Genomic DNA, 14,042 nt, shown 5'->3' with positions numbered 1-14,042 from the left:
CCCTCAGGACAGCCTTGTGTGCAAAGAACATTTTTTCTATTGATTTAGTTAATCTAATAAAAGATATCACATCCGCCCAAGGAACCTTGTCTGCCTATGATCTCTGGAGACAAATCCAGAGTTTGAGAACTAAAACTAAGCATCACAGAGATGCTTAATGTGTTCTTCTAGACTGAGCACCAAGTCCCATTGGGTAGAGTGCTTTTTTTTTTTTTTTAAATCTTTACTAATCTATAGAGGAGCCTCAGGGAAGCCCATAAGATTAGGCTCCTAATACACTCCACGGCCTATCGTGACCTACCCATAAATCTTCTAAAAAGATTACATAAATATATATAGTCTCAAATAGTAGAAAATTAGAAATTGTAATCCCTATTCCATTATAATATCTTTGATCTTTAACATGTTTTAAATTTAACCCATCTTTAATATAAAAGTTGTTTGGTTTTTTTTTAAAAAGCATCTTAAAAAATAAAGATGATTAAATTTCAAAAATGGGGGGGGGGGGTTAGATTGTTGATTTTCCACCCTGCACTCAACCAGTTAAAGAATCCCTTGCTAGTCTAAATGACTAGTGAAAAACTTGCTTTACTTGGAGGATAACAAAACAGCAAAATGAAAAGAAATCAAGCAGTTCAGGAGCATGTGAAGCAACATAGTTCTCTCCCCACATCATCATATTCTAGTTGCACAATTTTTCCACTGCCAACCTGCATTTAGGGCCAAACCAGCAGTTGCACATAATCATCTTGATTAAATCTGCAAGCAAGAGAGCTTTTGTCCAGCACCACAAATTACAGATTGAAGCTGCTTAGTAATGAGTTCCTAGTCTTTCACTCTATAAACTGAGCTACTGGAAAACACTTGCACGCAGGAGTGTGCAGTTAATAGATTACTGTGGCAGCTGCAGGAGCTGATGAATTATCATAAAAATGTGCATGTTTGTTAATAGTGCAGGAAATACTAGCAGGCAGCATTTTGATGCCATTTTGTAACATAAAATGCAATTACACCATAGGCATTTATGGCTTCAACTGAGTCGCTTATGTTCTAACTGGCACAAACTAAAAATACACACTAAACCTAACGTCTTCAGCCTACACCACACTTCAATTTTGTCTAACAGCCACTTTGTTAATACTCATTTCAGATATTTGGGTAGTCTGCAACGGTTACATTTAATCCAATACTGTCATTAGAAAGCAGGACTACTCAAATCTCAGCATCAGGATGCAGTTAAAGCCACATGCATAGAGTACAGGCAAGACTATAGTTTACAGCAAGCGCTAGAAAGTAACAAGGTTACGGTTGCCTCGTGAGCTCATTTGTACAACAGGAAAAAAGAGAAAGCAAAAGTTAAATAATATTATACATAACTGTTTTCTGTCCCTTTTGCTATCCTAAAAGGGTACATGGAGGAGGCATATGCAGAATCCAGCTGGAAGCCTGCCTATATGTCTGATCTTACCCAAAAGTTACCATCTTTAAAAGATACTATTAGTATTCTGTATTCTACAGTAGGTGCCATGTTTTCAGCAGTCCACTCTGTAGCAAAATGTGAACTGTGGCCACTCCAGATCCTCCATGTCAGTGAGACATGTTTGATCTCTAACACCTTGTTATTGTCATTTCTTCAACTTCCGTGTTGCCAGCACTACAGTGCGTCAAACAGCTCTCTCCCACATCTTAACTATTACTTAGACCTGGCAGACTGCCCTGTCAGTGAAGGAGAGACAGAGAAGACTCTTCTTGGACTTCCCCAGCTACAAACACTCTTTGCAGCCCTTGGCACACTAGACTTGGACTTCCTGGAGACTGTGTATATCTTCTCTGTTTCATACTAAGTAGCCAAAGGGGAGCACAATCTGCCTGGCAAGTTACCAACTGGGCCAGGCCAAGATGGCAACTCTGAAAAGCCACAGAAGCCAGCTTGCAGGAGACAACTCCAAATCTTCGCTTCCCATTTCAGGTACGTGTCACATTTGGCTTCACCTTGCAACAAAACGTGAACAAGTGGAACCACTTTGGACCAATCAAGGAGGTTCTCTAAGGTGGAAGACAGCTGTGGTCCTACATATGTAACCAACTGAGAGGTATGGGAGGGGGAAAGAGGGGTTTCAGTCTGGGGACATGGCTTATTTTTGTTGCTAACAAGTATTCCATGGTCAGCTCTTGGGAGGACTACATATTTTTGCGTTTCACCATCCGTTTTTAATATTTGTTTAATAAAGTTTTCAAAAAGTCTGAATTCTCTCTCTTTCTCCTACATTACATGATTTTCACACCCTAAAATCCAATCGGTAGAGAAACAACATTTGTAGAACATCCAATTCGGACTTGCCTTATTCTAGCCTAACCTAGGTAAAGCACTTCGTTGTTCATTTAGGCTTCCACCATTCACCACCACAATGCTGTACTACCCAGTGTAACAGAAAGGATTTCTGGCAAGATCTCATACAGTTCTTAGCAGCACATTACACTGAACTCTGAATTCATTCCTAGGTTTTCTCCCCATCTAGCAAGGACCTGCTGTCTGTAGCAGTGACACACACAAACAATACTTATGTAAAATAGGCTTCCAAGTGAAGTTCCTCATTATTCACGCAGACATTTCTGAAGGCAAAAGTAAACAACATTTGCCAGCAAGAACATTTAATGAGTGTCATTAACACATTCCAAGTAAATACACAAGTCCCTTTGAATTTTCAGAGTGGACAGTGTCTCTGGTCAAAGACTGTAGAAGTACAGCAGGAGGAATAAAACAAAGATAGGTGACTTTCATTGAAAGAGAGAGAGCGATCTTGCAGCCCAGGTGGAGCTATAACAGAATGCTTGAGGACTAACAGTACCAGGTTCCACTAGCCCATGTTTTCACTGCAAGATGTGAGGGTTTCCATCCTGAGGGGATGTGAAACCCAAGTCTCTACACTCAACTACACCTGCTAGCATGCATTTAAAGCATAGGCAGGCAAAATCCAGCCTGCCAGGTGATTTTATCCAGCCCCACTTATTAACTGCATCTGGCCCAGCATGGGGCACTCTACATGGGGCCAAGCCCTGCCCACCCCTGCTAGGCCAGTCAGCACAGCTTCTGGGCAAGGCCAAGCAACTCAGGCAACTGCTCAGCATCCCCAGCCTCCAGGTGATGACTCCTCCCATTACTGCTGCAGCATTCCAGGCAACAGGCAGGGAAGCAATGGTGGACAGAAGCCCAAAGTGTGGGGCTAGAGCCAGCAGAAGCATTGAGCCCAGACCATAGGGCCTGCCCAAGGTGGAACAGAGTGACAAGAACATGGAGCCCAGGTCAGCAAGAGAGAGTGGGGCCCAGGTCAAACCGGTTCCATTGCACAGGGCTCCCTGTAGCTCATGTGCAGCTCCCGAGACTCATGCACCACTGGGGGGGAAGCCCTGAACAATGGAACTAGAGGCCTTCCCTACTCCCTGCTGCCACATGTGGTTCCCAAGGGTCTGCTGGGAAAAGCAGAGCCCCACGTAATAGAACCAGGCCAGCTCAACCCCACTTTCTACTTTCTGGCCAAGTCTTGAGGGTTGCATGTGGCAGCAGGGAGTGAAGCCAGGCCACTGGCTTCAGCACATGGGGTTCTCTCCCCATCCCCCATGCCTCCACAGCAGCATGCAGTTGTGACCATGTCCCAGCAGTTGCATGAGCCCCATGCGATAAAGCTGGACTGGTTTGGCCCTGCTCCCTACTGTTACATGCAGCTCCCAGGACTCAGCCAGAGCCATGTGCTGCTGCAGGGCTCCACCTACATGGCAAAGGTTGTGCACCACGGGGGGAGCACTCACACACACCCCACACATGCATCCCCCCCACACACAGCCACAAAATACAAGAGTAAGACTTTATTTTGAGCAATGATGTAAATTGCCTCTATATAACACCATGCAAACACAAACTAGGAAAAATATAATTTTAAAAATAAAATTAATGTTATAGTAAATTTTTTATTATACAATTTTTTTTTCCCCAGCTCCAAGATGGCTAGTCCCCACCCTCCCAGTAGGAGTATTTCCACAGACAAGGGGAACAGAATGATGGTGGTAAAGGTCAGGGGTTACAGGCAGGACTTCCAGTCCCAAGATGGCAACCGGGGGGAGGGCACCTGTCAAGGGCTAGGCTACCCCTGCAGCCTTCAACAGCTTGCCAAAAACTCATTAAGCAGCCCTCCATCTGAAATAATTGCCCACCCCTGGTTTAAAACACCTTCAAAAACAGCCTAGAAAATCCTCCTGAATAAATGGAGTGGCAACATTGAAACTAGCACACTGAGGGCATACCTGGATTTAAAACAATGTATTAACTGAAATAAGCACTATACCCCCCAAAACCCCATTGGGCCTCACATAGTTTCTCAAGGAATAAATACTTAAGTGTCTTCTGTACCATCATCCTATAACAACACCACTCCACACCCCCTCCCCCACTCCACCACCCCTTTTGGTCAATGAAGATGATTTTTAATGCTAAGTCATGCAAGAATTACAAACAGCCTTGGTTTGTGCACATTACCAGTAGGGACCTACCTAAATCAGGGTGAGCTGAAGGGCTTTTCACAGCCCACTCATGGCATATAGGGTCACTTTCATAGGCATTTCATGGTAGCCTCACCTTTCACCACTGATTGGCAGAAAGGGCTGCCCTTCAAGGAGCCCTAGGTCCTTGCTGCTAATTGGCAAAGAGGCCCCAGTAGGAGAGGAGGGATGACTGCCATCTCAGCTGCTCCCCTTAATGCCACCAACTGACACCTTCCCTACCCAGTGGAGTGCAAAGCCAGGCAGCAGCAGCTGTGAGGACCATTTACTCCTAGTGGGGAGCCAGAATTTTTTTTTTTTTTAGTAAGTTTTTATTTTGGGGAGAGCAATTTCATAGGCAAAAAAAAAAATCACAACAAACATCTTTCAGTGAAAAAAAAAAAAAAAAAAGAATCATGGAAACCACTTTTTTTTTTTTTTTTTTTTTTTTTTTTTTAGAATTTCTGCAAAAACTACAGAAGTGCAATTTAAGCAGGTCCCTAGTTATTGAGTTCAGAATGCATCTTCTTCCTAGTGGAAACAGCAAGTTTGAGCACTTTTAATTCCTTATCCCTTTCTAAAATGAAAGGCATGTACCTGAAATGAACAGAAGATGGTAGACTACCACTACAGGCCAGAGTTTGAGAACAAGTTCTACACTTCAACCATCTCAATCTGAAACATTAATATTGACTTTCGGTAAAAATTAATACCAAAGATTTAAAGCACTGTGTTACATTATTAATACTAAAGCTCTACTTGCTAGAGAAAGTGTTGAATAAGTACAAGTGGAAAAAAAAAATCAATGAGATGAAAAGTTTAAGCTAATGAGTCTTACTAAATTTTTGAAAGCTAAAATAAGTTTGAGAACTCAAGATATGTTTAACTTAAGGATTTAGGGCAGCTCCCCGCTACATGGATATTAATGTGGAATTGAAGCAGCAGAAAGAGAGGAGCAATTCAGGGAAGAGACAGGAAAGGCAACAAAACCTGACCAAAAACAAAAAAAAAACACCATTAACATGTTAAGTCTCCTTTTTTTCCCCACTATAGAACTTTCTTCATTTAATCATGTTCTTTCCCAATAATGAAACTGAAGAAAATATTTACCCTGTGAAAGTAGCCACAGTATAATTTACCTCAAGTTATTTAATTCTCCTCAACTACACAGGAAGATTCAAGCTACCCTTCTTCTCTACTCCATGAAAGCCATATGTAGACCAGTGTTTTATACCATTTTCCAGTGGCAAGCTGGAATGACCCAGCTCAGGTCCTAGGCAGGCTGGTACTAAAACCTGGCAACCATTTCTCTCCACCACCCAACCACAGCACAGCTTGAGCAAAGGGCCTAGCCAAAATGCAACACAGCCTGGCACTGGTAAAGCTCCATTATCAAATGCCACCAAAACCCACTCTGCTGGCTGGATCTAATGGCACCACAGGACATGGGTTACTGACATCTGTTTTATCCACTTTTGTTGTTTCTCCACTTAGTACAAGACAGCTCTTCATCTTCATAGTGAAGGTAAATTTAGTTCTTTATTCTCTAAAAATTAAATTAGTTTAGCTTAAAACATGAAAATGGCAGAACAAGGAGTCATCCACAGACTATGGTTAAGTATGGTCTCAGCTCTGGATCCTACACTATTAGCTGGACTAGCTTTTATAACCTCTCAATGGATTCACTGCTTTGTTTTATCCCCTTTGATTCTTTCTACTTGCTATCACTTATCGGTGACCTGCTTTCCCTATCCTTTATAATTAAAGTGACCTTTCTCTAACCTTTATAATTAAAGTGAGGACACTTTCTATTTAGTACCCCCACTCTCTACATGTCCAGTCACAGCACATGACAAAGCAGGCTGTAGCCTATGAAAGCAATGTATCTCTAGACAAATTAGTCTACACAGGTGCCACCTAAAAAAGAGTGGGAAATCTAAAGCTCTGGTGCTGATGCATAGCAATGTGAAAGGAGTAGGGAGGGGCTAAGATACCATATTGGCCTGACTACATAGTTAGTAGACATGTCAGAATACAGTTTGGGTACAGCATTCCTGTCATAAGGACTGGAAAACCAGTTTCAGATTATGTAGCATGGGTTGAAATATCTTCATAAGGAGTTAGTTTTGCCAGAAGTTCCTACTCTGTTCCAACTCAAGCTGTACCTGATATTGCAGTGTTTTTCTAGTCCCCCTGGTATAACTCGAGTACATCAATGACATCTTCAAAATACGGACATGTAGGAATGACTCTTTAAAGAAATTTCACCATAAGTTTAAACAAACTTCCACCCCTCGAGCAAACCGACTCTGGAATGCTCCAACCCAAAAGATTTATTTCCTAGATACTACTGTAGGTTTGCAATGGCCACACCACAACATTGTGTTGCAAGTCAGCCAACTGCTTCAACTACCTACACACTACCAGTTTTCACGCAAGCATGCAACATTAGATACATCTACAGCCAAGCTCTGCTCTGATCCCACCAATCAGGATAAGTGCCTTGAGGATCTAGGGCAGGGATTCTTACAATTACAATACATACAATCCCAAAATAATCCAACAAAGCCACATTCAAACCAACAAAGCCAGACTCAGACCTTGCTACAATACTAACCCCAGGACCAAGACAACAGAATCCCTCTGGTCTGGTAATCACCTACACCTCAATTTGTACACCTAAAACACATCATTAATAGACTTCCTTTTTCAGGAGCCCTCCTGAAAAAGGTCTATCTCAAGGTATTCATGGGGGCAGGAAGAAAAAGAAACCTGTTCCAATTTAGAGAGACACACCCCGAAAAATAAAAAAATAAAAACAAACTACCAAACAATGCATCTCAAAACAATAAACTAACTGCCATCTTCATCAAGGCATGCAGCCTTACAATGGACCCAAATGCCTGCTAGGTCTTCACATGAATACAGATCACATCACCATTAGACCAAATTAAAAGGACTATGATATGTAATGTTCATTCACCTGCAACTCTACCAACATTGTATACGTCAGTGATTCCCAAAGGCTGCATGTCAGGAAACACTAGGGCACTCTGATAGTAACAGGGATTTACCAAGACCGCAACCCCTCCTTCAAGGAAGTAAATCCTCTCCTTCCCCATCTGGCACTGGGCACCTGCTCCAGCTATTCCAGCACCTGCTATTCTAAGAACCACTACCTAACCCACTCCCAAGCAACCTGTACCAGACCCCACCAACACTTCCAGCAGCACACACTGCTGCAAGTAGGTAGATGCTTTACAGCCCAACTCATTCCCTACATTCCTTCCACTTATGGGGATGAGCTGGGACCAGCAGGGAGGACTGAGGGAGTGGCTGCCAGCATGCAAGACATTCAAGAGCAGCCTCAGCGAAGGGGTGCCCTTGCCATCCCACCCCCCCCCCCCGAGGTAAAGACCAGAGGTGAGGCACACCGGGCAGCAGAAACCCATTCCAATCCTTAACTAAGGGAAGACTGTAAAAACTTCCCAACCAACCAGTAGCTTTCCAAGTTCCTGAAAATGCTCACACAGAAGCACAATTTCCCTATCTTCTAATCTCAGAATTTGGGAGAGGGGTGAGAAGACAGCTTAAAGTAATATTTCTAAAGTTTTAGCTTTTTTTATGACTAAGAAGTACATAGTTTTCTCATCTATTTTTCTCCCTAAATTGGAGGTTGGCAATGCTGAGCTATTAACTGTACAGTCTCCTTCCTTAGGTGTATACAGAAGTTGCCTTTTTTTTTTTTTTTTTTGCTATTTAAAAGAGATGTATTGCTATGAATTAACATAAGCGTACAGCTTTACAGCACTTTAAAAATGGGTACAAAGCTTTAAATTAACCCTTGTTAAATGAGAGATTAACATTTGAAGCACTATATTTTATAGTACTTCAGCAACCTACAGGGTGTTAAATATCCTTTGTACACTGATCAAATTTCTGAACAGTGCAAAAGCCTCAGGAAGTTGCAGAGTGCCCCCTGCCTCCTAGCCAGGAAAGTGCAGGAGAGATAGAGGCTCCCCACACCAAACACTGCACTTCTATCATGTTTAAAAGTGCTGTAACTTTATAGTGGTATAAGAAGTGCTCTAAATTACAGTACTGCAAAATGTGCACAAAGCATTTCTGTACACATCTCTTGTCAGCCTAAGTTTAGAGGCAGGAAGAGACAGCAGCAAATAGCTTTGGATGATGGGCAACTTTAAGCAGTTGCTGAACCCACTACAGAAAGTAGTTTATTGCTCCTGAATTTCTTAACTCTAGATCATTAAACTTGTGACAAAAGGTTTCCGAAAGAGACTGAGGGGGTGGTTCCTATAAGCATCTATAGCTTAATGGAACCATAGCTTGGGGGGGGGGGGGGAATATTTCCCAGAGTTTTCTGTATTTAAAAGCCTTGCTATGGCAATTTATAAACACTTATTTTTTAAATACTTGATGCTTCCTTTAAATCCCAGCTGCTGGAACCGAGAGACAGAGATTCTTATCTTACATCTTGTTTCCAGTGTCAGTAGATGAAGAGGAACCAAGAAAAAGTCTGAAAGCATAAAACCAGCACTCCAGTCTCAGAAGCCGGAAGACAAATGAAAAAAAAAAAAAATCTAAAAAATTAACCCATACCAATTTTTGCACTTGAGGTTGGCAACATAGTAATGCTCGAGTATTTTTACTCTATATATAGTCTTTTTTTCCATCTGTTTAGCAAGTTCTTAGCCAATTTCATTTTTGAGTTCTCATTTGAAAAAACGCACTGCAGCATTTCCCTTACAAATATTACACACAAACGTTTTATTTATAAGCCAAATTTGATCCAAAAATCCTTTAAGAGGCTAATAAATAATTTCATTTTTCTCCACAAGAAAGTCTTAAGTGTTTTGGTTTGCCAGTCATTCACAATACTATATTTGTTCAAATCCTAGATAAAATTCTCCCCCAAACAACATATGGAAAAAGGCCTCATCACACATTCAAATACCAACCCAAGCATGATGGCAGCTCAGCTTTGGCTTTGACCCTGGGCTTGGGGCTCAAGTCAGAGCTAAGCTGACACCTACCCCAGGCGGAATGGCACATTTAGCAGGAGGAAGGTATATAAGGCCAAGAGGAGCACCTTGGGACTTGAGGGAGGGGGAAAGCACCATACTTGTAGTCCAGGATTATCCCTAACAGGGGGATTCAAGATTTAAGAAGCTTGAGAGCCCAGGAAAATTCCAGCCCAGGGATTTACTGGGTGTCTCCCCATCCCCAGTGGTGGGAATGAGGCACATGCTGAGTGAAGAGGGCTGGTAAGAGCCTGCAGTGGCCCCACCCCACCTCCAGGGTGCATGCTGAAATCTTCATGAACAGGCAGGAGGTCAATGGAGCACATGACAGTTGAGCTGGAAAGAGCAGACCCCTAGAACAAGCCCTGGGAGTTCAAGCCAGCTTCACAAATTTCTTTGGGTGAAGACATAGCCCCAGGGAGCCCCTAGAGTAGGATACTAATGCCCCACTGGGGTACAAACTTGGAGGTTGATAAAAGAGCAGGATAAACCCATGCGAGTGGCTGGGGAAAGGACTGTGGTGGAACTGTGTCAGCTTGGCGGAAAGAGACGCCAGCAAGGGTAAGTTCCCCGAATGGCAGTGCAGGCTAAGACCCAGTGCTTAAGGGCCTAAAGAGGAAGTGAAAACAGAGGTGCTGTCTGGCCTGCCTGTGGCAGTGAGTTATTTCTCCATATGCTTAATTGCATAAATAGCTCTGTGGGTTTGGAGAGGCAGTACACAAGCAGAGAAGCATGCACAGAGGTGGCTAAGAACCTGTGTTTTGCAGGGGTCTGCAGTCAGAACAGCCTCTACAGACTGCAAAATGCCTAGGCCTACCTGGGATAGCCCAAGACAGCTGGAGCCCTCAAAGCATTTGTTGAGAAGAGCAAGGGACTGCCCCTCCCTCCATCCTTTGAGCACAAGTAGCGGTGAATGGTATTTAGCTGTGAATAATTAGGGGATTAATATAACGAGTATTTAGCATAGTATATATGTCATTAGCCTGATCATCTCTTAAGTGCAAATATTTATTAACTTATTTTTGTATAAACTCACCCTTACTGTATTGTAGAGTATTTCAAACTTTTGGTATCATTTAATATTTGCATGTATATTATAATTATTCCCTGTATAAAACTAAATTCTGTAAGTAGTGACTCCTGAGTCTCCCAGGTCTCTCCACTGTAAAAGGAAGCCTCTCTTATCAAAGAGGCTCTGGCTACTCCTAGGTGAGCTGAACAGTGCTACCTGGTACCCCAAGTCCCAAACATCTGGACATGGCCACGGGTAGCACCACGCGCCAATGGAAAATGGATAAGTGTTAAAATTGTCTATATTTTCCATGTGTAGAATCAGGGGGGAGGCAGAGGGAGAAAGAGTGCAATCATCTTAAATTCAAAGTCTTTTTGGAGTCTGATAAATATGGTAATTTGCTTGACCAAAAATTCTGTTTATTTAGTTGAAAAATTCAAAATAGCTGGTCCAGACATCTATATAATGAAGCTTTATTTATTTATTTTTCTTAAAAGAGACGGAAAGTCTAGAGCCAGTAAGTAAGACACCAGACTATAAACTGGATTCTTCTATTCCTGGTTCAGAAGCTGACCTGCTGCATGCAATCTTAAACAAGTTCACTTTTCTTCTTCCAATCTTTTTTTTCTTAGCCTCCCTCAGATTACCTGGAGTAGGCTCTCTTATTCAGGATGGGGGTAGAAGCATGCACATGAGCAACTGAAAAAAGCAGATAGCACTTCAAGTCCATGTTCACTTACCTTGACTGGAAGTAACTTGTTTGTGTAGCTGTACCAAATGAAATCCTCCTAAATCAGTGACTAAATAGTTTAGAGTTTGTCAATGGATTCGACAATACAATATTGTCAAATTTTGAAAAAAAACAAAGCTTTCAGGACTCCATCAAAAGGGGAAAAAAAATCCATAGCAGCTTCATCCATTTTGTTCCTACCTCTACCCATAAGGCTCTTGATCCACAGGAGAGAAACTCAGTTTGCCAGGAAGCCTACCGGTGTTAGGGGCAGCAACTCAATCCTGCCCTTCTAGTCAGAGGCAAGGAACAAGGGGAGTAAAAATCATGCTTGCCCTTCTCATCAGCAGTACCTGATTCTATGTTTCTACAATCCATCACTTTACGGAATAGCAGAGTGAATCTTTTAACAGTTTAATTAGTTTCATGCCAATTACTCAGACAGGAAAAAAATTGAATCAAATTAGGTTTTCATTCTGCTGTTTTTTGAGAGAGAGTTATGATCAGCATCAGCAGTAGAAAAAAAAATCCCTGAAAATTATAGTGCTAGAGAGACAGCTAGAAGCAGAGCTAACTTTCTTTCAAGTCATTACTCCATTTCACCCATTTGTTGTTTTCCAGTGCTTGAGACTTCCTAGATAAGGGAAGTGAAGTGGTAGGTGGTAGGGAGGGAGGTTATTACACAAATGCGGACAAATTAAAGCCACTCTTACAAGTGTTGGCTGCCCACTCTGCCTAAAAAGTAACCCACTTTAATATTATATTATTACTAAGTTAAAATTCTCATTGACACGCATTGGCAACTATTTTTAATTTATATATTTGCTTGGGCATTTGCAGGTGCATTTCTCCTTCTAGACAGCTTCTGTGTCTTTAAGGATAGAGTTGTTTCTCAGCACAGCATTCCCCCAAACACCCCACCAGAAATAACATTATTTCCACAGCATTTTTATAGAAAAAGCTGCACATTTTGACGAACATAAGGACATACCAGACACCCACAAACCCACTTACAAGTGTACCACCAAATGTGGGTCTCCACCGTAGCTTACTTAGCAACATGAAATTTATACATACAGGCAGATTTATTGCATTTATCCCAGCTGCACTATAGCCATAATCTCCAAAGGCAGACATGTTACTACACACAATATGTTCACTAAAATGGCAGTTACAGTTAGATTTCTAGCACTGTTTATCATGGCTTCTATTAACAGTCAGGGCTGCCAGTCATTGCCTCCTAAGGACCATTGCCACCTCACCTCCTCAAAATGATAGGTTTTACATCATAGCATACATGACACATGCTTGCTTAGAACCATTCTCCAACACTTCTGTAATCTCAAAAAGATTACAGTTTGGAGGTAGTGCAATATCAGCCAGTATAAAATATAAGTAGATAAGACTGATGCTTAATCCCATTTCACAAATTCTAGTCTCTAGTTTCCTTCACAAAGTGGCATCCAGTAATCATAAACCTTCAAAAAGATCCTACACTATGGATTTGAATGGCACAACTACACTTACTGAGAGAAAGCCAAATGTTTTATATTCAGGTTGGAGTAACATGCAAGAGACTTTTTTATTTTCACGCACCCACTGCCCTCAAGCCACATAAAACTTCTTGAATTTTATTAAGCATTCTGCTTTCATTTTTTGTTTTTTAATTTCAATTGAAGTCACCTTTGTCGGTCTTAATGACAGTTTTTCTAAGCTCTTCAGTTGTTTAAACTATCCCTTAGAAAGTCTTCCATCTTTGCACGATGAAAGCTTTTTAGACTGGAGTACATAAGGATCAGGACAGTTAAACTGAGGAAGGGGACATCCTGATATGGCACAGCTTGCACATTTAAACAGGAATTGGATTGTATCACCTCAAACCAAGCTTTTGGACAAGGCACAACTATGCTTTGTCAGCATAGCCAAAAGGATGGCACAGAAATCCCATTCACTGTGATGCAGGGCCATTAACACACAAGAGCAAAAGGCTGTCAAGTTAGGATAACTTGAGCTGAGAGAGGAGTTTGGCAACAGGACCAGAGGTTTGAAGGGTTTTGAATACGCGCTGTCTGGAGATTGACGAACAGGCATTATGTAGTCAAGATGAAGTTAGACGAGCTTCTGCTTGCAAGAGACCTAAAGAAGAATGCTTTGTGCTCCAAGTCTGCTCTAACTTGATCCCAACCACATAGCCGGTCCAATAAAAGACCTCACTCGAAGAAATAAAAGACCTCACCCAAAGAAACCCTTGCCTCAGCTTTCGCATTACTGGACCAACCCAGCTACATCACTTTCACTACTGAAATAGTGGATATGTGAAGACGCAGGGCCTCAAGCTGCTTGCCACACTAATAATTAACCCAAGGCAGAAGAGATTAGTTGCTAGTTTCTGTAGGAAAACAAAGGGAAGAGTTCCTCTGTGTTCAGCCCCACTACACATTCAAGTGAACGCTGGATAGAAAGTAGCTGCAGAGTTGCAACGCGTTTTCAAGCACTAACTCCAGAGCTAGCCAGCTCTTTTTATAGCCAGAGTGGTCTCTTTCCCACACGGCAATTACTTCAAGTGAGCGGCAGGGGATCAGAGTTTATTGCACCATTCACCACAGAAGTGCACAAAAATTAACTCTGCGTGGGGCCGGCCTTCCTTTGCACAGGCGGGCCCGTCTCCGCTTCCTGCATGATTCACCACAGAACTGCACCACCACTACTTTGGGGATGTGCGCGT

General features: G+C 42.1%; 1 protein-coding gene across 2 annotated transcripts in view; it reads right to left on the bottom strand.

Annotated features, from left to right (window-relative positions):
* Positions 1-14,042, bottom strand: part of GBE1 (1,4-alpha-glucan branching enzyme 1) — a 313,525-nt gene that overhangs the window by 298,775 nt on the left and 708 nt on the right. The gene's annotated exons all lie outside the window — the stretch shown is intronic.

The sequence above is a fragment of the Crocodylus siamensis genome, chromosome 1, assembly GCF_052110815.1.
Source record: "Crocodylus siamensis isolate JL-2025a chromosome 1, ASM5211081v1, whole genome shotgun sequence".
Classification (NCBI taxonomy): Eukaryota; Metazoa; Chordata; order Crocodylia; family Crocodylidae; genus Crocodylus; species Crocodylus siamensis.
This window is presented reverse-complemented; position numbering and strand designations above follow the sequence as displayed.